The sequence below is a fragment of the Polypterus senegalus genome, chromosome 18 (assembly GCF_016835505.1).
Source record: "Polypterus senegalus isolate Bchr_013 chromosome 18, ASM1683550v1, whole genome shotgun sequence".
Classification (NCBI taxonomy): domain Eukaryota; kingdom Metazoa; phylum Chordata; class Cladistia; order Polypteriformes; family Polypteridae; genus Polypterus; species Polypterus senegalus.
Genome location: NC_053171.1, coordinates 13,772,915 through 13,800,189, shown reverse-complemented (window position 1 = coordinate 13,800,189; position 27,275 = coordinate 13,772,915). Strand labels below are relative to the sequence as shown.

At 44.3% G+C, this 27,275-nt stretch overlaps 1 protein-coding gene across 3 annotated transcripts in view; it reads left to right on the top strand.

The window, feature by feature from the left end:
• The window catches only part of LOC120519124 (zinc finger protein 708-like), a 39,280-nt gene that overhangs the window by 7,518 nt on the left and 4,487 nt on the right, over positions 1–27,275 (top strand). The window contains exon 1 of one of the 3 annotated variants that reach the window (XM_039742240.1): positions 21,174–21,305. The exons of 1 other annotated variant lie outside the window; for it this stretch is intronic. The gene's annotated coding sequence lies outside the window, so the exon portion shown is untranslated. Of the gene's footprint in view, positions 1–21,173; positions 21,355–27,275 lie in introns of those variants that run through there. One more of the 3 variants, XM_039742239.1, reaches the window with a different exon arrangement.

The following is a 27,275-nucleotide window of genomic DNA, read 5'->3' as shown; positions in this document are numbered from 1 at the left end:
CTGGTCGGTCCAAGAGCTTGTTCAGGCTCTCCACATTACACAAGTTTTTCAGTGGTTTTCCTGGTCACAGCCTTGGCAAGTGTCGTAGAAATTGTTACATTTAAAAAAAAAAAATATATATGTATATATATATATATATATATAGGGTGGTCCAGATCTAATGATGCAATTTTCATTACGCTACAACTTAAGTTTATAACATAGAAAATCACCCGAAAAAATCTCAGACCAGAAGTGTGCGAACTGACAACATGAAGAATCGTCTTCACGCCGAACTGGAATCATCCCCGCATAAATCAAAGTCATCCAGACGATCTGGATCTGCATAATTAGATCGGGACCACCCTGTATACATTTAGTATCTATATATATATATATATATATATATATATATAATTCACTAAGGCAAGACAACCATGGAAAGCACGCGGAAGGGCGTGGATTCACTAAGCCGACAAGTGAGACACCTATGGCGCACGCAGGAAGGAGCCACGGCCACCAACTCCAAGACCATTGGATATGACGACAACTCGCAGAGCCACGCCCACCAACTGGGACGCGACGACACAGAAAAAATGGCGTCATTTATATTCGTCTGTCGTAGAGGTCACATGCAGTGCAGGTCAGGTTAATGTCATGTGCGTTGACTGTTCATAGAGGCGTCTTTCTCACGGAGGTGAGTCGCCATATGCAGCGTGTAGAACGGTTTGCGAGGGGAGCCATGGGATCTTTAAAACAATCCTTTACAACTGAGGTTAAAACACAATGAAGTGAGCAGACTTTAAAAACTAGAGTTCCATCTTTTCATTTTCTTTATGTTGTATCCTCAGATCCTCCCTTTTTAGACAACTGTGTCTTTCCAGAAGTGTTCAACCATCAATAAATAATTATGCTGCGTTTGTTATGCCGCGGGTTCACTATTGTGTTGTATTTTGCTCTCTCCAGAGTTCCATCTTTTCATTCACTTACTTTTGTATTCTCACACCAACCCGTTTTAGACAACCGTGTCTTTCCAGAAGTGTTTAGCATTCAATAAATAATTATGCATGAGATTGAGTGTGTGTCTACCCGGTGCAGAGAGGCGTGGGTAAGCCGATGAACCCCCATTCGGGCTGCAAACCGTGGAATTCCCACTAAGTGCGATTCATACGCTCCCACTGGTTACGTCACTACCCTTTGTGCACACGCTACTACCGTGGTCGGGTGTCTTGGTGGATTATATATAGAAAAGCAGCCAACGACTCAAGTGACGAGCTGGAGGTGGGCACATGAGCGGGCAGTGCTTTCTGAACGAGAAATCGGCAGACTAGCATGACGGACGGAGCTGAATGGACGTCCTTCTTCTCCTCTCCTCCCGTTCCACACTCCGCGCCGTGCACCTCCATCCCTCCGTCTGGCAGGAGAAGGCGCGAGGGCGGTCCGCCAGTTTTCAGTCACAGACTGTGTGTTGGTTCGTTCCGTGCATTGTTACAATGTTGCTTTTCTTGCTGATTTATTACATTACCGATTTTTCAAATGTTAATTTTCTCCCTGGGCTTAAAAATCATTAAAAAACCGGCCTGATTACGCCGCGGGTTGGCTAGTACTGCATATATATATATATATATATATATATATATATATATATATATATATATATATATATATATATATATATATATATATATATATATATATATATAAATAATGTGTGTGTGTGTGTGTGTAAAGAATCAACCCAAAGAACCAGGCAGGAGGAAGCTTGTCCACTGCATCTTTTGTTTCTCATCGTAAAGGGGGATACTGTCCATTACAGCAGCCTGTGCCGGAGCGGTCAAAGTAAAGACGGAGAGCTACTGTGTATTTATAGATAACTGAAGTTACTTTACAGTGCTGAACTAATGCTTCACTCTGATTGGTTCACGAGCTTGCGTTCACTCTGATTGGCTAAAAGACATGAGGTGTTTTAGCAGAGAGCATCAGCAAGCCCACACCCCCAAAATAAAAGTCTCACGTCTACCACCTTGTTATGCCTTACAATATTTTCCAATACTTCTCAAGTTCCAGTGTGTCGAGTCTTACTGGGCACATGATGGTGTGCCAATGTCTTGAACCCATCACCCAGAACAGGGGATCTTAATCTGAGATGGGTTTCAGGGGGGCTGTGAGGGTCAGATCAAAATGAACTTTTATATTCACTATACAGCCTGGTACTGTTGATTTTTCTCACGTGTTGCAGCTCTTGCCGTTATTTTTCGTGCAAACATTTATCTCTCCTCAGCCTAATAAGTGAGTGACATACTCGTGAGAGAAATCGCACAAGAAAAACAGAGCTCACCATACGGCCCTCCCTCCTGTCCCAATCAACGGTTTCCCATTGAAAGAAATGAAAGAAGACGCACCCTGCCACTGCTTACAATCCCGTGTATGTCATGTATGTATGAGACAATCAAATCTCGATAAATAAAGTACATTTTATTTTAGTACATGCAAAGTTGTGTTTATGTGAATATTTCTGGGGAAGGGGGTCCACAGCTTTCATCAGATTCTTAAAGGGGTCTGCGACTCCAGAAAGGTTAAGAATCACTGACCCAGAACCCTCTTGTTCTTTGTCATTCCCTTTTCCTGGTCTTCCAGATTTGCTTGAATGCGTCTGAGACGTTTATTAACCCTTTACGTGACCTCTAAGATAGGCGCCGATAGAGACAAACTACCTGGATTGGGACCCGAGTGCAACGGGTGACACCGCAGCACCACACTGGGACAGGGTCATTTTTTTTTTTTTTTATGGTGGCTGGAGTGCCAATCCTGCCACCGACCCTCAAATCTGCCCTGCAAGTTGGGGGACCTGCCTGCAAGGCTGGATGCCGATTAACGAAGGTTAAGGGCCTTACTCAAGGGCCCGATGGAGTGGAGTCATTTCTGGTGTTTATGGGATTCAAACCAGCAACCTTCTGATTGCCGGCACAGATCTCTAGCCTCGGTGCCACCACTTCACCCTCTAAGGCAGATGGTATATTATTATGAGATCACTTCATACACGATAATTCGATTACCCCGAAATGACTCTGTGGCCCCTGTAAGTTTCAAGTCCCATGACGTGGTGGTTCACTCTAATGGCCTCCAGTCATGCTGTCTGTCATACCCAGCGACTCAGTGCAGCCAGCCAGTGACTCGCCATGACAGGTTTGATTTTCTGTTTTTTTATTTATTTCGGGTCGTAGGGGCAGGCTTGTGTGTGAAAGCCAATCGTCAAAAATACAGGAACGAAACACAAGGGTACTTTGGCCCTGACAAACCGAAGAGAGTCTCGTCTGTCTGATGTTTCGTGTTTTAAGGGGGTGAACTCTCCACGCCGGTAACACTCGGTCAGATTGCACGTTACAGGATGTCAGAAAGAAGGGACGTTGAGTGGGCGCAGCTTTGGAAAATGTGAAACTGGACTGGAAAGTCGTAGCCGAGTTGTGGCATTCGACATCCCCCCTCGATCACTAGTAGTGTAAATTGACAAAGTCGAGCAAAGACATCAGGCCTGACATCGTCTCTAAACGTCGTGTAACGTGTCGCCGGCCTTAGTCTGCGATGTCGCTTGAACCAAATTGGAACGGTTTCTACTCCCAGCACCTTTGTCAGTAGGTGGGCCGCATCAGCAGCTCTGCGTTTTAATGATTTTCTGTCTGTGTTGCTTCCTTCTAATTTTAATCTCCAAGTAATCATCTGTTGCTCACATTTATGAGGGAAATTGGCTGAAAGGTCCATTATGTGTTCTTCCAAAAGTTAGCTAGAAGCGGAAATGGAAGCCTTTGAAGTTTTATGTCTAGAAGAGTAAGCGTTAAAGATGTCTTGGGTAAAGAAGCTTGGTCTCCGGATCCAGACCTGAGGACGAGAGTAGGTGACCAAGACTGAGGAAGAAAGGAAAGGCCGACTTGAAATCCTCCCGGCCATTTTCAAGATGTGATTTTGGGAAAAAAAAAAATAGATTTAATTCTATTTATTTATATTACAGAGGAAGCAACTTTTCTCTCTCTCTCTCTCTCTCTCTCTCTCTCTCTCTCTGTGTAAATAAATTCAGAGCAGGATGACGCCCCATATCGGTGGTCTCAAACTCCGGTCCTGGAGGGCCGCACCTTTTCTTAATGAGGGACCTGTTTTTGCTGCTAATTCTTTTTATTTGACTTATTCTTGAAGACTCAGACCCCATAATTGTTTCTTTTTCTTTACTTAGCAGCCAAACAAAATGAGCCGAAACAACTGGTGACCATCACACAATATCTGAAAATAAAGAAAGGTGAAGGTCTCAGGAAGGTTGATCTGCTCAGGTCACCAAAACATTTGGCCGGTGCTCTTAGAAAAGAGAAAATCAAAAGTTTCGGAAATGTCTGCTATAAGAGCAGCAACAAGCCATAGGATGAAAGAACGGGTTTAATGAACGACAAGAATCGGCGCCTATTAAAGCAAGCGGTTGGAGTCTGAGGCCCTGACTTCGCTGGTCTCCTGTTGGCTCACTCGCGTTTCATTTCTGTTTGGGTGCCAGAGGAGGTTAGGAGCACACGGCACATCACCGCACCCACCACTCGACAAACCAACTCAGGATCCCAGATTAGGACCCGAGTGCAGCCAAGCAGCGGGTGACACCTCACCAGTTCAGTTGGAATGGAACCAGTGTGAGATGTTTTATGGTGGCTGGAGTGCCAATTCTGCCACCGACCTCCAGGTTTTTCCCATGCAGGGCTGGACGCAGATTAACGTCACACCCAGGACGGAGCGATTGCAGGTTAAGCAGAGTCACTTCAGGTGTTTACGGGATTCCTAACCTCAGAGCCACCATTCCACCCATTTAAGGAAAGAAGTGAAGAAATTCAGAGGAACAAACCTTAAAAAACAAGTCCATTAAAATGAATGGAAAAGGAGTTAATTAGCAGCAAAAACTGGTCATCAATTAAGAAAAGGATTAGAATGAAAACCTGCAGCCACTGCGGCCCCCCAGGACCGGAGTCTGAGACCCCCAGCTCTAGATGGAGTTCTAGTGACACGCGGGCCACAATTAAACCCCAGTTCACCCAGTTCTTTGCCATCGATGACTTCAACTTCGGTATGCATGTAACTTTCTTTTCTCCTTTACGTCTCCAGGCGTTTTCTGGCAGCCACACTCGACTGAATCCCCTCTTGTCTGCTTAGTAAGTGAAGAAAAAAAAAATAAAAATACATGAGCTGGGCAGAATGTGATGGAGGTAAGTCAAGGGCAAGAAGGTTGGCAGTGTTTTGTCTAAAATAGTAACAAAAAAATGTGTTCCTCGGGTGTGGGAGGCTACCACGTTCAGCCCTCCTAGTTATTTACAAATTGTTTTCTTAGCAAAGCTTTTGAAGATTTTTTTTCATTTGATGTGAACGTCTACCTGATCAAACGGGCCGGTGTCACTTGAAGAGAAATCTGATATTTACGGTGCTTAGACGATTGTGAATTTCAAATTGGAAGACTGCAGACAACACAGGAAATTATGAAATTACTCTGTGACTCACAGAAAGAATAATCCCTTAAATATGTTGAGGAACCACACCGCGTCAGGTCTGGATTTATAGTTTCCTACCACGGGTTGCCATTTTGGCATGGAGTCCAGTGAGTGTTTGGTACCGACTGCTGCTGCTGCTCCTGCTGCTGTTATTGTTTATTGGAATCCAAATAAGCGGCTGGGAAGCCCGTCACAGACCAGCGGTATTCCCTGACGCGTAGGCCGCTGCGAAAAGGGCTTTCTAAGAATGTCGTGGTTTAAGATGAAGGTCAGGCCGAACGCAGCTCTGACAAAAACATTTCCAGTCCCGGGTGCCTGGCAATGGTGGTGGGTACTGGGGCCACAAACCAGAATAGGCAGCTCTGTTGTCAACATGGGGAAAGTCCGTGGAAGGCGGCTGCTGGCTGGCTGGCTGGCTGGCTGGCGCGGTGGATGTGAGAGCTTGGTGACTTACCTTCCTTTCCATATTTGGTGCAGCAACTAACTTTCTGGAAGCCTGCTTGATCTCGCTGAAATTCATGCGTGTTGTTGAGATGTGAACCTGTATCAGAAGACGGGGAACTAATTCACAACAACTGCCCTTACTTCAAGTATCTCGGGATCTTGTTCACACGTGAGAACGAGAAGAGGATCAGAGTGGTGGTGGCGGCAGACCGGCCCGTGGTAGTCTAAAGACGAAACTCTTCGTTTACTGGTCTCCCTTACACCCCTCGTCTTCGCCTATGGTCATGAACTATAAAGCTGTGAGTGACGACCAAAAGAGTGAGACCACAAGTCCAACCTCGGAAATGAGGTTTCTGCACAGAGCCACTGGGCTGATACTCCTCGATTAGGAGAGAAGCTCAGCGGTTCGGGAAAGCCTCGGTGGTGTAAAGTCACTGAGACGTTTTGAGGTGTTTGGACAGTGTGGTAGATGGGGGGGGGTGCGCTCTCGCTCCTCGACCCCTGTCCACGACTCCAAACACCAGGTAAAAGTCCAAATACTGACTTTATTCATCTCCACAGTGCACAAAGCACCCTCTCCTCCACCATACTCGTACAATAATCACTAAGAAACACAATAAATCAATCCTCCACTCCCAGACGCGTTGCCACCCTTCCACCCAGCTCAGCTTGCCGTCTGGGAGCTCCCACAGTCCTTTTATATCTCCTGACCCGGAAGTGTTCCTAATCCCCAGTCCATGTGACTCTCAGTCACTTCCAGGTCAGGTACAAGTTCTTTTCTTCACCCCGGAAGCACGTCATTCCTCTTGTCCACGTGTGCTTCCGGGGCATAGGGAAAATAGTCATTATTCCTCCCTGCAGCGTCCCCTAGTGGCCCCCATGGCATCCAGCAGGGCTGTGCATAAAAACTCCATTGTCCATGATGCCCTGCTGGTCTTCTGCGGACCTCCATACTGCAAGGAGGGCTCCACCTGGCGGCTTGCGGGTATTGGCCGGGATAAACGGCCGGCCATCCATCACAACAGGTTGTAAGAATGTCCTCCGGGTGCCAAACAAAACTGGGTGAGACCCGGGACACACGGGGAGGATTAAATCTCTTGTCTGGGAATTCTCTAAGAGGAGCCAGGATTTGAAATTCTGCTCAAAGTAAATTTAACAGACCGCATCACCAAACCAGAACGACTCCTCGGAGTACGATTGTTACGTTTTGTGTTCATATATCATTTTCATGTACCTGTTTGAGCTTATTTAAGGGTATAGGGACACAGTATAGAGTTTCAAATCTGGCTTTTTCATCTCAAAATCTTGCAGATTTATCCACTGCCATCTTGGCTTTCACAGTCACCACCATTTTGTGAATTCTGTTGCCAAGCGGTGGCTCCCATTTGCCGAGGTCACGGCGTTTGAGCTCATATAGGGCATTGGTAGCCCACGTCTCATCCGAGTTTGCGGATAACGCAGAGGAACCTCGGTGTGTTATTGTTTGTGTTTTTGTTTTCCGAGATTTCCGGTTTAGCCATTTGGCTTGACAAAAGATAGGCCTGTTTCTCCACATCAACTCACTTTCTGGTGTGTTTTGACATTTCTTCTTCTCCTGCTCACTTCCATTATTCAGAAAGTTTGTCTGTTTTTTCTCTCGCCATACAGAATGGTGTATCAGTCAGGCTTTGTATTGCACCTTTAACAGTAAGTAGTATTGACCAGAGTACAAGAAAAGTGATTAGTAGTGCAGAAATTAAGAGGTGAAGTGACCCAAATGGACCGACTTCTGTTTTGAGCTGTCAGACAGTCTTCTATATAAGTTACCAGGCAGCATGGTGTAGTCGGTAGGATCTAAACTCCCTTGTCCAGTCCCGCATTGAGCACAACACCATCACGAGGTGCATATCTGCACGCTGCCAGTTTACAGGTGATATCCTGTGTTTAATCGAGATGTGCGAAAAACTCCAACTCCAGTCCTGGGGGGCCGCAGTGGCTGCCGGTTTTCATTCTCACTCTTTTCCTAATCAGTTTTCACTGCTAATTAACTTTTGTCCCCTCATTTTAATAGCCCTGCTTTTAAGGATTCAGTCCTCTGATTTGATTCGTTTCTTCATTACATGACAGCCAAACAGAAATGAGACGCGAGACGAGCTGACAGACGACCAGCTAAACTGGGGCTTCAAACTCCAACCAGTCTCTTAATGAGAAGCCGATTCTTGCTGTTAATTAAACCCGTTATTTAATTTCGTGGCCTGTTGCTGCTCTCATTCTGCCATAGCGGACATTTCCAGAACTTGATTTTTCTGTTCTTTCTAAGAACACCGTCAAGATGTTTTGGTGACCTGAGAGATCAACCTCTCACCTTTCTTTATTTTCAGATATTGTGTGATGGGCACAAGTGAGCTGGTCATGTGATGGCTTATTTCGTGTCTCGTTATTGTTTGGCTGCTAATTAAAGATAAAGAAAATACGAAGGGTCCTGAGCCAAGTTAATTAAAACAAAGGCAAAAGAAGGTAATTAGCGGCCAAAACTGGTCATTAATGAAGAAGACGGTCAGAATGAAAACCTGCAGCCACTGCGGCCCTCCAGGACCGGAGTTCGACACCCCAGGTCTACACTTTTAAAAGTCAATGAGTGGTTCTTCAGAGCAATGCCATACGGGAGCCAATTCTAGATCCCAAAAGGTCCATCCACATGAAGGTTCCAGACAGACCCTTTATTTATTTACAGGCTCCTTACAGTAAATAACCAAAAACAACTGATAACAAATTTGTGAAAGACCACAAAAGACTCCCACGGCCTACGTGCAGGTTTTCTTCATCTGTCGGGATCCTGTTAGGTGGCCTACTGGACCTTCCAGATTTCTGCTTTGTCCACACGTTACAGGAAACTTTTTCAAAGCCCAGAGAACCAACTTCACATGCAAAGAACCCTTCCTAGCATGAAACTGCTCTTTGTCTGGCCGAACTTCAACACGCAACCACACAGCCCAGTAACGCACCAGTTTAGAGCCCGTCCGTCCATTGTCTGCCACTTATGCAGTTTTGGGGTCACGGGGGCAGCATTCCTGCTCTGACATCTCGCCACCCAAGCCACAGTGCACCAGACTCTTATGGGGGTACGACCATTATTATTATTATTAAGAGTGTAGAGTAGATGGGTTTGTTTTATAAAATATCTTTTATATGCTTGAAGTGCACCTCAAAAATTCAAAATGTGCATTAAGGAAAAAAAAAGATCAAATACAGAAAGCTGGTTACAAAAAAACAGCAGAAACTCCTAATAAATACAGGAAACAAAAAGCTTAGAATGAGAATAAGAGACAATAAAATAAATACTAAACAATGAACAAAATAACATCATTTATGATACGAGCACTTCTACGGTACTCCTGAGCCCCTGCACAGAGAAGGGAAATGTCAGGATGTCCTGAACAGATGGACCCGCTCAAGAAGTTTATTCTTTTAAAAGGCCTCTTAAAACCACATTCACTTAGGGCAGCCATTCCAACGCTGAAGGTTCAGACCCCCCATACAACACAGGCTTATCTGGGGGCACCACGAGATTGCCAGGATCAGAACTTGGAGAAAAAAACGAGATGTGCAGACGCCATACCCAGGCTCGATAGACATATTGGGACAAACGGACCAAGAGACAACAGTCCAATCTGGGGGCACACCAAGGGACGGCAGTCCAATCTGGGGTCACACCAAGGGACGGAAGTCCGATCTGGGGTCACACCAAGGGACAGTCAGATCTGGGCACAAGGGACGGCAGATTTGGCACAAGGGAAAACAGTCCAATCTGGGGGAACACCAAGGGACGGCAGTCCAATCTGGGGTCACTCCAAGAGGTGGCAGTCCGATCTGGGGTCACACCAAGGGACGGCAGTCCGATCTGGGGTCACACCAAGAGGTGGCAGTCCAATCTGGGGTCACACTAAGGGATGGCAGTCCAATCTGGGGGCACAGGATGGCTGAGCGTCTGTCAAGAGTTGTTTCAGATTGAGAGATAAATAGAAATATATTTGTCCCCAGGGAGAAATGTGGCACATGTGGATGTAGGAGTAGCATAATGGCCAGTGTCTTAGTATTTTCTTTTCTTATATTCATAATCTCTGAGATGAGACACACGGCTTGCAGAGCTGAATTAACGATTTCTCAAAATGAATTTCATCCCAAGCTGAATGTCTTGTTAGCTGATTTTTACGTCTGCATGAACCTCACCGGATGTCAGATGGCACACATAGTGGGGGTCCTTAACCCCTCTAAAGCAGTGGCTCTTACATTTTTTTTTTTTCTCGCGGCCTGATTTTTGCCTTTTTTTTTTGGGTCTTCGAGGCCTGTAATTGCTGCCAGTCATCATCCTGGTGGAGGATGAGGGGGATGTTGGGGACTAGAGGAGGTCCCCCTTGGAGAATCGTCAATGCCGTTGACTTTAACTGGCCATTGCACAGGCCACTCCAGTCCGTATGTGACCCTTTCCCCAAATTCAGACGGGCTAAGAACCTTTGCGCTGTCTAAAGAAGTTGTTTTTATTTCCATCCTTGTGTGAAACTCTGTAAAGAGAGACGGGCTGATGGGGTACTACTGGCCAAGAGCAGGTGGGCCGTAAACAGACGACACGCTACCTGCTTGGAATGAATGAGCTCAGCGAGTGTAACCCAAGGGCTGGCGGACCCGAATCTCCATCTCCTTGACACGGCTTTTCCTACTCTTGCACTTTTATAGTTTGTCACTTACGGGTGCTGATGAGGGGCTCATTACTGTTTCTGGTGAAGCCGTCGTCCATTGCAGGGTCTGCTTACAGGAGTGGCCAAAAGTTTGGGCAGTGACACAAATGTTGTGTTTTGCAACTTTGCTGCTTCAGCACTTTCAGATTATTTTTGTTACGTTTCTCTGGTGCACTGAAGAACAATTCTAAACGATTTAGAAGTTTCAAAGGCTTTTATTGGCAAATCCATCAAATTTATGTAAAGAGTCAATATGACAGTGCTGACCCTTCTTCATAACTTCTACACTTTGCTCTGCCATGTTGGATATCAGCTTCTGGGCCAAATTCTGAATGATTCTTGCCTTTTTGGTGCTTGGAGTTGATCACAAGTGGTGGGCTTCTGCTTGTCCACCTGCTTCTTGACCACATTAAGATCTGGTCCATACTTTCAGTGTTCTGTTCTCCGAGCCACTTCATTGTCACTTTTGTCTTATGACATGGCGCCCCATCAAGCTGGAAAATACACAGATCATCATCACCAAATTACGACCTGGATTTCTGGGAGAAGTTTGCGCTCGGAGAACGTTTTGATGCCATTTTTTATTTATGGCAGTGTTCTTGGGCCGAATTATGAGTGGGCCCACTGCCTTGGGCGAGAAGCAACCCCACACATGGATTGTCTCAGGAGTCTTCACTGTTAGCACAGTGACACAGGACTCATGGTAGCCTTCACCTTTTCCTTCACCGGATGGCCCAAAGAGTCGGAAGGAGGATTCATCCAGAAAAAGAACTTTGCATTGGTCATCTGCTGTCCAATCCTTGCACTTCCTGCAGAATTTCAGTCTGTCCTTGATGGGGCTTCTTTGCTGCCCTTCTTGACACAAGGCTGTTGTCCTAAAGTCTTCACCTCCCTCACACCCACCTGGTGCCAACACTGAGTCAGCTCTGCCCAGGTGGCAACTCGGTTCTGTAGCTGACTCCTCAGGAGGAGACGGGCCTGGCACTCACTTTTTGTGCCAGGACCAAAAGAAATCAAAATGGGTTTTTTGCGATAAAGTGGACTTTTTATGCAGTAAATTCATATGCCTCTGATCTCTCTGCACAATCGTATGAAAACAACGTGAATCACCACCACAAAAATGAAAGCCCCAAATTTTGCAAAACACAACAAAGCTTTTGATCGCTACTCTGCATTCAGGTATTTGGCTTTTATTTATTTATTTATTTATTTATTTTATTTTTTTCACACAGGTGAAGTGCTCTGCTCAGGGTCACAAAATGATGCAGAAATGGCATTTATCAGACAGCCTTCATTTGGCTTTGATTGCGCTAGACGGTCTCATTCTTGAAGTTTTGTACCGGGTGGTCACGTTTGTTTTCTACTGTAGTTTGTGTTGTGAAGATGATGCATGTTGTTAATGCCGCTATATTAAAAAGAAGAATTGACGGGAGTCTCCATTAAATGTGAACTGGTGTGGCACTGAGATGTCACCCATTGCATGGCTGCAGTCGGGTCCTAATCTGGGATCCTGAGGCGGTTCGTCATGTGGTGGGTGCGGTAATGTGCTGTATTGGCATCTGATCCTAACCTCTGTCTCCATCAACACTAGGCAGTCTCGTCCTTAAATACTAAACTACATGCTGGGCATGTAACGCCATCCAACCTCTGCTCCTTAGGGACAAGCTGACTGAGATGGGAGTAGATTCACACCTGGTGCCATGGATCGTGGACTATCTTACAGACAGACCTCAGTATGTGCGTCTCAGGAACTGCAGGTCTGACATTGTGGTCAGCAATACAGGAGCGCTGCAGGGGACTGGACTTTCTCTGGTCCTGTTCAGCCAACATACATCGGACTTCCAATACAATTCGGAGTCCTGCCACGTGCAAAAGTTCATTGACGACACTGCTATGGTGGGCTGCATCAGGAGTGGGCAGGAGGAGGAGTATAGGGACCTAATCAAAGACTTTGTTAAATGGTGCGACTCAAACCACCTACACCTGAACACCAGCAAAACCAAGGAGCTGGTGGTGGTGGAGCCCCTCATGGACCCCGTGATCATCAGAAGTGACTGTGAAGAGGGTGCAGACCTATAAATACCTGGGAGTGCAGCTGGATGATAAATTGGACTGGACTGCCAATCCTGATGATCTGTGCAAGAGAGGACAGAGGCAACTATACTTCATTAGAAGGCTGGCGTCCTTCAACATCTGTAATAAGATGCTGCAGATGTTCTACCAGACGGTTGTGGTGAGCGCCCTCTTCTACGCGGTGGTGTGCTGGGGAGGCAGCATAAAGAAGAAGGACACCTCACACCTGGACAAACTGGTGAGGAAGGCAGGCTCTATTGTAGGCACGGAGCTGGACAGTTTGACATCCATGGCAGAGCGACGGGCACTGAGCAGACTCCTGTCAATCATGGAGAATCCACTGAACAGGATCATCTCCAGACAGAGGAGCAGCTGCGGTCACCATCCTGCTCCACTGACAGACTGAGGAGACCCCACACTATGCGACTTTTCAGTTTCACCCGGTGGGGTAAACATTAACATTATACAAAGTTATTGTCTGTCTGTTATACCTGCATTGTTATCACTCTTTAATTTAATATTGTTCTTTATCAGTATGCTGCTGCTGCTGGAGTAGGTGAATTTCCCCTTGGGATTAATAAAGTATCTATCTATCTATCTATCTATCTATCTATCTATCTATCTATCTATGAGATGGGTGCGCATAGCCCCTCTGCATTATGAGTAACCAAAAAAATGGCATACTAGTGTAACCTCCCAGTTTGTGAGGCTGACCTGGTGGTTCAGGTGTTGGAGAGCAAAGCACAAGGCCTTGGCTGTAGGGTAGGCACGGACTCCACGGTTGGCACAGACTAAGTAAGGTGCTTCATCCATCGACGCTCCCACTGTACAGATACAAAAATAAATATACAAAGGTCATGGAAGACATGCAGATTAATTTGATTAGCGATCCTAAATTGTCCCTAGTGTGTGTGTGTGTTCCCTGCGGTGGGCTGGTGCCCTGCCCGTGGTTTGTTCCTGCCTTGCGCCCTGTGTTGGCTGGGATTGGCTCCAGCAGACCCCTGTGACCCTGTAGTTAGGGTATAGTGGGTTGGATGGTGCTGGCAATGGATAGACACACTCTATAAATCACTCGACTTGGATTCTTCTTTCTCGAGCTGCGTTTCAGTCATGCTTGTTGTGAAATGTGCCCTGTCAGATGATAAAAGGCACAAGTGGCTGTGCTTTAGATTTCATGGCACAAGCTGGCAGGACCCGACTTTGGCAAAAATGAGCCAGGTAAAATAATGTTAAAGTGACAATAGGATTGTTGTTCATTAGCAGATCAAATTTGCTCAAGTTTACAGCAGAAGATGGCTGCTTTGATATCAGTACCCCTGTAAGTATAAAGAAAGAGTGGAAATAAAATATGGAACAGTGCGGAAAGGAGAACATACAGTGGATATAACAAGTCTACACCCCCTGCGCGCCACGTTCACAGGTCTTGTATAATAAAAAATGAAGCCAAGAGAAATCCTGTCAAAACTTATTCCACCTTCACTGTAGAATTGCAATCTGTACAAAGAAGGTGAAAAGAAATCGGAAACTGTTTAGTGAAAAAAGGAAGAAGAAAAAAATCTCACACCAACCTGACTGCCTTTGTGTGCACCCCCCCTAAACTAAGACTGAGGTGAAGCCCCTTTTGATTTGATGACAGCACTCGGTCTTGTTGGGTACAATTCTCTCAACTTGGCACATCTGGACTTGGTGAATAAACCCCCTTCCTGATCTGTCACATTCCGAGGGCATCTCCTGTGCACAGGTCTGGGTGGGCTCTGGCTGGGCCATTCCAGAACTTTGATCCTCCTCTGATGAAGCCTCTGCTTTGTTGATTTTGATGTATGCTTTGTGAAGTTGTCATGCCGAGAGGTGAAGTTCCTCTTCATCTTCACCTTCCTAAGCAGATGTTTGAAGGTTTTGTGCCGAAGCAGACAGATACGTGGAGCTCTTCGTGATTCCATCCTCCCTGACTAAAGTCGCAGTTCCAGCTAAAGCGGCCCAAAGCCTCCTCCGTGCTTCACTGCGGCTGTGGTGTTCTTTTCATGATATGTTGTGTTGTTTTTGTGCCAAACATACCCTTTGGACTTATGGCCAAGTAGTTCCACCTCAGTCTCATCACACCATGGTTGTAGGCGACTGGGTAGACCTTTCTGCATAATTTACTTTGTGATAAAAGGCTTTTGTCTCACTACCCTACTTCACAACTCGGACATATGAAGAATACGATCCTGCAGCTCCTCTAATGTTGCTGTTGGCCTCTTGGTGGTCTCCCTGACCAGCTGTCTCCTTGTCTTCTCATCAGCCTTGGAGGGACGTCCTGATCTTGGTAGAGTCGCTGTTGATGGCTGTCTTCACTGCGCTCCGTGGAGTGTTTCATGCTTTGGATACTTTTTATGTACCCCTGTCCTGACTGATGCCTTTCAATGATGAGACTGCGCTCGTGTTTTAGAAGCTCTTTGCTTTTTTTATTTTTTTCTCCCTCATGGCGTTTGGAGGATGTTGTAACCAAGAGGATCTTCTTATAGAATACGCTACCATGGCTGTCCGTTTGTCTGTCCAGGATTTTAAATCACCTGTAGCTCACAAACTGTTTGAACTATTGACCTGAAATTTGGCACACATATACTACGTGATGTCTACTATCCGCTTTCAGGGTGATGATTTTTATTCCTCTTTTTATTTTATTTTATTGCAGAATCAACTCTCGGCAGTGCGCAGCAGGGTGGCCGTGCAACGCATGCGTATGGGCACCGTTCTCATCCCTACCACCTTCACCGTCACTTCCTCTTCATATCTTAAATCATTCTTGAGGCAGATTGAAGACTTAAGAGCCAGCTTAAGTGAAAAATGAAGGAAAACGTACTAATTGCAATATAAACACTAACTTAATCAGTTTTAACATGAAAAGATGCCAACGAAAGAAGAGAAGACGTGGACCGCTAGGGTGGAGAAAAGAAGAGCTGCTCAGGAAGCAGCAAGAGCATCAACCTCTGAGCAAACTAAAGATAAACGTACAGAGAAAGAGGACGAAAACTAGAAGTCAAGTGTATCGTTATCATGCGTGCAGTGCGCCGTTACTGGTATCAGAATAATCCAACAGGAAGAGCCTGAGCTCGGTGAGAGCCACTTGAGTTGACGTCTGGTGTGTAGTGACGACTGTCTGAGACGAGACTTGTTGGGATTGGCTGATTCTGAACGCGGCCACGTCTTTGATTATTGAGGGGTCTGCACACGAATGACACCCGCTTCCTGGAGGATTTTTTTTCACTAAACAGTTTCTGAATTTTTTCACCTTCTTTGTACAAATTGCAATTTTGCAGTAAAGGTGGAATACGTTCTGACAGGATTTCTCAGAGGTGTGTAGACACTGTGTATCCACTGTACAGTACAGTATATACACCATATAATAATAGGTGGAGTGGTGGCTCTGAGGCTAGGGATCTGAACTGGTAATCAGAAGGTTGTTGGTTCAAATCCCATAAATGCCAGAAGTGATTCCCCTCCATTGGGCACTTGAGCTGCAATTGCTCCATCCTGGGTATGACGTTAATCTGCATCCAGCCCAGCAAGCAGGCTCACCAACCTGCAGGGAAAAACTTGGGGCCTGGTGGTAGGACTGGCACTCCAGCCACCATAAAAAAACCTCACACTGTTCCACTCCATCTGAACTGCTGAGGTGTCACCCATTGGATGACTGCACTCGCGTCCTAATCTGGGATCCTGAGTTGGTTTGTCATGTGGTGGTGTGCTCCTAACCTCTGTCACCTCTGTGTGTGTGTGTCTGGTTCATGTAAACAAGCTGATTGGTCAGTTTGCCTTTGACTTTGGTCTGATTGGTCAAGCTGGCTTCCAAAAAAAAAAACATCAAGTCGAGTTTTGAAAGTCCCTAAAGTCTTACTGTCTACCACACTACTTGATCTCTTATTCAAGGTGTCTATCGTTCTTTGTGTAAAGAAAACTTCCTAATGTTTGTGTGAAATTTCCCCTTAACAAGTTTTCAACTGTGTCCCCGTGTTCTTGATGAACTCATTTTAAAATAACAGTTACGATCCACTGGATTAATTCCCTTTATAATTTTAAACACTTCAGTCAGGTCTCCTCCTCATCTTCTTTTCCTTAAACAGTAAAGGCTCAGCTCTTTTAATCTTTCCTCATAACTCATCCCCTGTAGCCCCTGAATCAGCCTAGTTGCTCTTCTCTGGACTTTTTCTTGTGCTGTTATGTCTTTATGGAGTCATAAACTGCACACAGGACTCCAGATGAGGCCTCACCAGTGTGTTATAAAGACTTGAGCAGAACCTCCTGTGACTTGTAATCCACACATCAAGGCGCTATATAACCTGACATTCTGTTAGCCTTCTTAATGGACTCTGAACATTGTCGGGAAGTCGTTATCTTAGAGTCCACTATGACTCCTAAATCCTTCTCATAAGGTGGACTCTCGATTTTCCGACCGCCCATTGTGTATTCAAACCTCACATTTTTACTTCCTATGTGTCATACTTTTCATTTACTGACATTAAATTTCATCTGCCACAAATCTGCCCAAGCCTGTCTGCTGTCCAAGTCCTTCTGTGATGATATAACGGATTTCAAATTATCTGCCAATCCACCTATCTTGGTATCATCTACAAACTTAACCAGCTTGTTACTTATATTCCTATCTAAATCATTTATATTTATTAAAAATAGCAGCGGCCCCAACACTGCCCCCTGCTGGTCACCACTCTTAACATCAGCCAGTTCTGATGAGGCTCCTCACACAATCGCCCTCTGCTTCCCGTGTCTGAGCCAATTCTTCACTCATCTACAAACAATACCCTGAACTCCCACTTCTTTTAGTTTGATGCCCACCCTCTCATGTGGCATCGTATCAAATGCTTTCTGAAAGTCAACATAAATAACATCATCTGCTCCACTCTGACCATATCCTTTTGTTGCCTCCTCATAGAATTGCAATTCTGAAGGCACAAACCAAATTGCATTCAAAGACAGGAAGTATTGACGAGAATACGAATTAAGTTATCACAGCAGGCAATGGGGGTCCCCATCTGCCATTGCTGGTGGTCAAAAAGCAGACAGGAGGCAAGCAAAGTGCCTCAAAATGACAGAGTCTGAGAAGCCATCTATACGAAAAGGTGATCAAGAGGGACAAAGCGCTGGGCAAGGGAGGGACAGACATACGGCGATACTGAGGAAAGACAGAGGGGGGATGCTTCAGGTACACGTAAGGTAAGAGATGTCAGATCATTTTTAAATGTAGTAAATAATAAGATGTGACCAGTGGTGTATGCTGGTTATACTTGGCACCAGTTACCTGCCCAGTCAGTGCTGGTGTGCCAGTTCTGATTTCAGTGCCTTCAGGTCTCCTCACTTTTTTTTTACATTTTGTTGTTGCAGCCTTATAGTAACATCATTTAAATTCATTTTCCCTTATGAAGAAACACTCAATATCCCAGAGTGACAAAAAGGATTTTAGAATGTTTTGCTAATTTATTTAACAGTAAAAAAAACTGAAATGCCACACTGGCACAAGTATTCTGACCATTTGCTTTGGCTCAGGTGCACATTTTATTGGTCATTGCCCAGATGTTTGGAGTCCCCCGACTCAGTTGACTAGCCATGATTAGAAAAGGCGGACGCCTGTGTGTAGAAGGTCTGACAGATAAGTAAAAACCAAGCCATGTGGTCGAAGGAGCTGCCTGCAGAACTTAGAGACAGGATTGTGTGGAGGCACAGATCTGACGAAGGCTACAAAAGCAATGTCTGCAGCACTGAAGGTTCCCAAGAAGAACATAGTGGCCTTCATAATTCTTAAAATGGATGAAGTCTGGGATAACCACAACTCTCCCTAGAGCTGGCCACCCAGCCAAGCTGAGCAATCTGTGGAGAGATGACTTGGTATGAGAAATGACCAAGAAACCAAAATGGTCACCCTGGCCAAGAACCAGAGACGCTGGGTGGAGAAATGGAGGAATTTCCAGACATACAACTACCACTGGAACATTCCACAGATCTGGATCTAATGTCAGAGTGGCTAGACAGTAAACGGCACATAGAAGCCCACTTGGAGTTTGCAAAAATGACACCTAAAGGAGACTCGCACTGTGAGAAACAAGGTTCTGTGATCTGATGAAACCAAGAATGACCCCAATTGTAAGTGTCACATTTGGAGAAAATCAGGCTCCACTCATTTGCTGCGCAGTACCAGTCCAAAGGCGAAGCATGGTGGTGGCAGAATTGGGGAGCAGGAGACTATAAAGCATTGAGTGAAAGCTGAATGGAGCAAAGTACAGTATACCCTTAATGAAAACCCCAACCTCCCAACTGCATCGAAGGGTCGCCTTCCAACAGGAAAAAACTAACTGCAAAGCAAAGACAACACAGGGAATGTCCTTGAGGGGCCCAGCCAGAGCCTGGACTTGAACATCTCTGGACAAGACCGGGCAATAGCTCTCCATTAACAGCTTCCGTCCAACTGGACAGAGCTCGAGAGGTATGTCAGAAAATCCCCAAATCCTGGGTCTGACACAACAAGCTTCACACACCTGGAAGACTCTGAAGGAGCTTCAACTAAATACTGAGTGAAGGGTCTGAACACTTGTGTCAATGGCATATTTCAGCTATTTTTTATGATTACATTTTGAAACATCACTAAAGTCCTGTTTTCACTTTGTCATTCTGGGGTATTGAGTGTTGTTGATTGATTTGGGGGAATGAAGTGAAATGGTTTTACCACAAGGCTGCAACACAAAATGTTCAAGAAGTGGAGTGATCGGAATGCCCCTTTTCCGACCGCATCCTAAAAGGTGGAGGGGCCTAAAGCAGATTGCTGGTTTAATCCCACTACTGACTCCTTAGCCAGTCACATAACCAGTTTGTGTTCCAGGGATCCATAGCGTGATTCCCCTACCTTGCCCTTCAGGGTTTCCTCTTCTCCATTCTGATCCTGTATTAGACAAACACGGCTTCCCACACTAAGTGAATGTATAACTTTGATTTAGTTGTTTATTTTTTATGTTTTTTTTTTTTTTACAAGATTACGAGTTTTTCGTCATTCTTCACATCAAATATTGACACAGGTAAACCTCAAGACAACATCGAAAGTAGCCGGCCTCCTGGTGTGTTTGTTGATACAATACCCTGATGTAATTAAGTTTCTGCACGTCAGGGTTACGATAGTCCGGAGCTTTTCAATGTTTCCAGGAAGCCAGACGCATTATCTGGAGGCAGGCCGTTTTGAATAACAGAGTGCAATACGCGATCGCACTTGGCTGCACCGGCCAGGCCGCTGTTTATCTGCCGCCCCCGGCGATGGGCTCCTAAATGGACGGATGGCCGCTAGTCAGCCTTGCCTGCTGACGTCTTTGGCGCAGACATCCAGGAAACGGCGCGTCATTAGCCGAAAAGGGAGAAAAGCAGAAGGCAGCAAATTTACACATCAAGTGACCACAAAACACTTGGCAACAGGGAGACCATGACAAGGCTCCGAAGCTGGTGCCCACAGTGCCGTCATTAAGGAATCGATCAGCGTCTGTTGGCAGCACGCAGATTTCCCTTAAGAAATGAGAAAGATGAAGCACTGGCCGCAACACATCGCGTTTACTATTCGTCTATATCATGAATCCCCTTCTCTGTTACTGGGTCAGAAGAAGCGATCCTGCCGCAGTGAGAACAAAGATGTCAGCCCCGCAAACACACCTGCCTAATCTGAGATGCGCAAACGCACAAATCTCCATAACGCTAGCAGAACTGCCCGCTTCTGGAAGATTATTAGTATTTTACGATATTGAGTCATGTACATCCATTAATTTATTCTGAAGCCTATTTAATTAAAATTAGGTTGCCTCATTCCGGGAAAATTAAATTCTACTGTGGAAAATTAAATTCAATAAAGTGTAGCGCCCGTTCGGCTCAGTAAACAAATTAACACACAACTGTCGCTACGAGCGTACATCGTTAATCTAGCAGTGTACGTACATCTGGCAAGCCCTTCGAATAAATCAAGTTTCCCAATGGCGTTTTAAAGTATGGCATTAATGCCCCTTGTAAAACCATGTTTTATTTAAATCTTAAGGTAAGCACGTAACCGGCACATGCGGGCTCGGTTCGGTTCGGCCCAACCGCTCCAGTCCGCCGCTGCACCCCGTCTCGTCTGAAGCCCGTTTGTGAATTCCGTTTGAGTTTCGCGGCCGCTTGCTAACCGGAAGCTTGACGTCGCGCTGTAACCAAGAACGCCGCGAGCGCTTAGTAACCTCCAGTCGGCGGTTCTCGCTCCAGTCGCTTTCAAAAAAAAAGTCTTTGATGACTGGAAAAAACAACACGTCTTTCCCCACCTCAGCTGCGTGAGCATCTCAAGGCATCACTTACTGCAACTCTTCTCCGTTACGTAACTTGTTAACGTTCGCACACGGACCGCTTGACGTTTTTGGCAATGCTAGTCCGCCGGAGCCTTATTTCAGCAGTACCGTCGAAGCGCGTCCCAAAAAAGGCGGGCGGCGACGGAACCGGAAATTCCATTGTTCAGTCCGCTGGATGCCGAAAGAGCAAGTGAATAAAAAACTGGGGGAAAAAAAACGAGGAGGCGGAGAGAGTGAGCATGCGGGTGAGAGAGGGCGGTGGTAGTGGTGGGTAACCGCGGTGTTCAACACGGGGTAAGGAGCGAAGTTCGTCTTTTAAAAGGGAGGGGGTGGCTTTGGCGTGGGTTCGGGGATAATCTTACTAGGGCATCTCTGGTAGATTTGGATTGGGCAGCCATGGAGGCAGAAGTGAGAAGTGATTATCAGTGGAAAAATAGTTTAGCAGCAGGGCTGGAGTGTGCACGTGTGCGCCCCCAGGTGGTAGAAGCTCAGGTGGGCGTGGGTAATGTTCGTGTGGAGTCCAGAGTGACAGCGATGGTGGCGTAATGGTTATCGGTCTCGGGTTGTTTAAGACCCAACAAGTCAGTCCGTCGTTTCTGTTTTTTCGGTTTGTGTGCTCCAGGCAGTGGGGACCACAAAGGACTGAAAGGCAGCTTGGCATGCCGACCCCGACTTACAGGACCACCGACTGTTATTATTGTGTTCATAAGAATTACTTCTGAACGCTTTGAAATCACTTGTTTGTTCTTTTTTTGTTGTTGTCCGCCGCCTCCTGACTCACCGTACCCCACCGTTCGACTCACCTTGATGTCTAGTTAGTCAACATGTTGAAGTTTTTAGTGGTGTCCCCACATTTTTTAGCCCTTTAGAATTGAAAATCCCCCATTTCTGGACCATACTTTGTGCAGCATATGACACCCTAGAGTAAAGCAAAAGGTGTCTTCAGCAAAAATGAGCAGAAGGACTGGAAATTGTGCATGCCACATTATTAGACCCCCAGGGGTTGATTCCCAATGGGATATGAGGGGCCAAAGTTAGTCATTTTCACAAAACTTTGAAAAAAAAATAGGGGATCGGTAATATTAGCATGTGGAGTTTTCAGATTAGCTGATATCAAAAATATTTTTTGATATTTGATTCTTTACCGGCAGTCCTAGTCCTCTTAGAGCCACTCTCAAAAGGTTACAAATGACCAATTTCAAACATAATCAGGCAGTGTTATCATTTTAGACAACTTCAAGTTCAGTAATTATAAAAATTGTGTTGTTTTTGATCCTTTACTAGGGATGTAACCCTCTATGGGCCTCTGCCAGAAGGTGAAAAATGACATACTTCTATTACAATTGAGAATATTTAGAGCTAAACATTTAAATCGAAGCATGCATTTTAACTTATTAAATATCTAATGCAAATGTTCTTGTTTATTATATACTTCTACTGCATGAAGTAAATCATCACATTTTTTATGAACACCCCGGAATTAGGCCGGCTTATGCTAATTCAGACTTTTTATGACTGGTTTATTTAACAGGTGCATTTATCCAAGGCAACTTACAAAGTAAGCAATAAGACATGTAAGAATGATTAGAAGGTGCGGGTATCAAAACATTGATTTGTTAGGCTGATGCCTTTATCCAGTGTGACTTACAACATTTAAGATACAATTGCTGACATTTCTTTTGTTTTTCAAATTGGAGCTCAGGCAGGTGAAGTGACATGTTTATGGTCACACAGTGTTAGTTGTGAATTTGAACTCGCAACCACAGGGTTTGAGGTCCAAAGCCTCATGCAATACACCACAATGCCTAAACGAAAAGCACTTGCTGCCCAAATCACGAGCGGAACCCTACACATCAGCACATTGGCAGCAACACACATCAGCTTGAACAAAAAAAAACAAAAAACAAATGAAACCTGCAGCCAGACTAAGGCACACATCAGAATCTTGAACTCTTTGTCAGTACAACCGCAGCCATTCTATAGATAAGACATTAAGAAAGTGCAAAAGATTTTTCATGAAAATGATTGGACGTTAGTACTGTGATGGACCGAGGCCCCGCCCAGGGCTGTTTCCTGCCTTGTTCCCATTGTGGCTGGAATAGGCGCCAGACCCCAACAATCCTGTACTGGATTGAGCAGGTTTGAGAACAAGATGGCTTGTTACTAAAAATTAATTTATTTTATAATTTATTATTATTTATTGATTAGTTGTTAATTGAAAAATTGTTTCATTACAGTTTATTTAGTGACTTGCAGATCTCAATGGCTGAGCACAGGTGTTTGTTTTGCTGTGATTGGAAGTTGTTTTTCATCCTTGCACAGTACAGGTCAATAGGTTTGCCAGTGTATAGTACAGGCCATCCAACCATCTGTTATTTTTTGTTAAAGGAATACTCCACTTAAAATATTATATTACTCAATGTAGTTTGTAGTGTTGACAGAGAAACATTTTTAATATTGCGTTCTTATGCAGAATGGACAGAAAAAAATGTTAATGACTAGGGGGCTTCGCTCACCAAATCCCCGACCCCCGCCTGTGCTATGCGTTAGCCTCTTTGTGCTTCTGCTGCTCATGTATGGGGATGTGGATGTACAATTTAAACAGATTTTTATTTTCATGGGAATTGTTACATATGCATCAATGCAATGTATAAATGTCTGTGATTGAATTTTATTTCTTTCTATTAAATAAAATTACTTTTTCAATTGTTTGGATTTGTTAATTGTTTTTGCAAAAGCTATTGTAACGGGAAACTGTTAACGTTTTAATATGAATGGCAAATCAAGATCTCCTTTGTTGTTTAATGTTATCCCCTGAAGATGTACTACATTACCTTTCTTGGATACATCCTTCCTTCTACAGTAATTTGTGTGGTCGAAGACTGGACCTTGTTAATTGTTGTAGATATTCTTTGGGATATTGTAAGTTGTTGTTTTCATCTTCCGCACAATCACCACCAACTGTTTCAGCATAGTCTATCGATATGTATTTAACCAATTTGCTGTGTAACCGATCAACGTTTTTGGCGTTAATTTGTTTGACTTCCTCGTTTCTCGGATTGCGCATGTACTCATTTTTTATTTTGATAACCCCTCATGATGAAATTCTTCAAAAAGCTTTGGACATAATACATCTTCTTTAATTTTGAACTTAAAATGAGGAAAATGTTAAAATTTATAGAGCTGAGAGCGCAGGGAGTGTGTCTGACAAAAGCGTTGAGCAGGCTGTGGTCTTGTTTGAAAATGTTTGAGAGGAGGGCGTGATTTTGAAAAAAATCTCTCTTCCAAAATTCTTGTCGCGTCAAAGGACTTTTTTATATAATAGAGAGATATGACAGAAGCCAGTAAATGACCAGTGCAAACAATGTGAAAAACATCCATGGTTGGGGAGAAATCCCACATTACCAGTGTTGCCTAATCCACATGTCAGTTATTCAGCTGTATGCTCAAAACATGCAAAACACATGCTTTTTTTTTTGTTAAAATATTGTTAAACAGATACTTCCGTAATAATCAATGTAATTTATAGCAGAAAAGCCTTATGAGAATGACTATTTGAATTGAAGACCCACCTCTCCTGCTCATTCATGGGTCAGGAGTCCTGTCTGTTGTGCAACACAAGTAACATTAAGTCTGTTCTCCCCCATTTCATCAATTGGATGTTTTTCAAATCATTTGCTACTGGTCGTTATTGGCTTCTGTTATGTCATAAACTTTTCTTTCCACTCTGCATGAAAACATGAGATTACATTTTTTCTCCACCGCTACTACAAGTTTCATTATGTGAGTAACATATAAAATAAAGTGTCCTTTTTGAGTGGAGTATTCCTTTAACCTGCTTTCCTATTCTAGAAGCATTGGGCACAAAATTGTTGTCAACCCATTGCAAAGCTGTCTTATTCTCACACATACACACACGGTCCACTGAATCATGTATTCAAACACTACTAGAAATAAACAGGATCGGTATTAAGATGGAAAGCTTGCTTCACATATAGCGTCATGGGAATTGGAAACAAACGACTGAGTTGTGTAGCTGCAGCAGAACCCTTGGCAGCTTTTACAAGTATTTGGATGAGAGATTTTGAAAACTGAGGTACTTGTTAACCAGACAAGCTTGATGGACCAAATGGACTCCTGTCACACTTTTATAATGAGAACAGAAGAAGCTAAACTCATCTTCAGCCCGCTGTCACACAATTCTCCAGGTCTCAATGACCGACTAACTTTTTAACCTCTCCTTCTTTAATGACAGCTTTTCCTCACCTTCTCACACCTTTTCTCCTTTCATCTGCTCTTGGCTTTGTTTCCTCCTATTTTTGATTCCTGCTGAGACACTGTATCTTTCCTTTTTAGATACACACTGACGCAGCCCTACAGTAACATCCATTATTTACACACACGGTCACCGGTACGAAATTGTTCAGTGCCCCCTCGTGTCCTCATACAGAGAGGTTGGCCACTGTGTCAGTAAGCCGGAGCTTACCTTGTTGAGCTCTAGGAGGACTTTTGCCCCACAAGTGAGCAAGTGGGCCTCTAATCTTCTACCAAATTGTGAATGTATCAGATTACAGATGTTGGCACTTTCTCACTCAGCCTCACTCCCTCTTACCATATTCTCACTTTTGTCAAATGCAGGGTGGGGGTGAGCTCATCCTGGCATACTAGGCACCTCTTCACTGATGGGCACACTCGCTCGCACAACACCAGCTAAAAATATGCAGGTCATTAGAATGTGAGAGGAAAACCCACCAAAAAACGGGTGAAATGTCCAGACTCCACCTGTTCAGTGAGCAGGTTCAAGTTTGAATGATAATTTTTAACCCAGGGGTCTCCAACCTTTTTTCCACCAAGAGCTACTTTTACAAAATGAAAATGGCAGAGAGCTCCTTTTTTTTTGTAACGTTTATTCTCATCGCTTATTTCAACCCAAACAAACTGAATAAGCTTGTTTTGCCTGAACATTCACAAAATGTTTGTGTCCACAACTTACATTTTGCATTAAAACATCACAAAAAATATTTAGTTCACCTGCAAGTGCATTTTGTATGTCTGTATGCATTTTCTAGTGTATCTCACACTATTGAATTAAAACATGAATGATGTCTAAACAAAACAATGCAATTCCAAATCCACACATCTGACTTATTCCTTTGTCATTTTGTCACACGTCACTGTGTCATTTTATCCACAGGTCCAGTTGCATGTGTGATGTGTTTTTTAGTTCGTCAGATGACTGGCACTGAGGCGTGTGGTGGAGTGGAGCCCCTCAGGTTCACTCTGATGGAGTCATTATAATGTTCATCTGTCAGTCTTGTTCTGAACTTCGATTTCATGACATTCATGTCAGACTCACAGAGGTATGGAGACCCAAACAAATCAGATGTTTTCAGAGCTGCTTGGTGAAGATTCTTATAGTTGTCTGAGTCTACTAAGCTCCAGAAATGCTAAGAATGCTGTTGAGAGTTTAACTGCACATTATTTTGAAGGTTTACTAATATATAAAATCAATGTCTCTCTGTCTGTATGTCTGTCTGCTTTTCACAAGAGAACTACTTAACAGATTTAGATCGGGTTTTTCTACAATTTGCTTGAACATTCCGCTTGATTTTGTGACTTCTCTCATTTCGCTATGAATCGCTTGTGGTACCGATTTTATTTGCGTGAATCTGAGAAACACGCAGCAGGCCGAGGGGAGGGGCCTTCCTCACTCACTCACCAGCTTCAGGGTGTGTACCTTAACTCCACTTAGCTAGCGAATGAGACAATAATTGAATTCAACAGACAAAGTGGTACCTAAGTCTTGATGAGTTTGAGTCCAGATATTCTCTTAAGTGTACTGTACGCCACACTGAAATGACGGATTGCAGTTCAGATTGTGGATTGTGATTTTGTTTTCAAAGGATCATGATATGATTTTTTGGAAAGATCGCCCATCCCTTTTTTGACTAATTAAGTTTTCAAATTTATGCAGAATTCATTAACCCTTTGGTGAGCTACTTGAAAAGGGGTTGTGAGCTACCGGTAGCTCGCGAGCGCTGTATTGGTGACCCCTGTTTTAACCCATATATGAACGAGACACAGAGTTGAGTCGTGATTATTAGCTTAAATGACAGCACCGCTTCTATCGCTCAGAATTGTGCAATAGCAGTAAACAGATGCCAACTTGCATTTTTCCCAGTACATATAGCGGACTACTGACAGTAACTCGACAC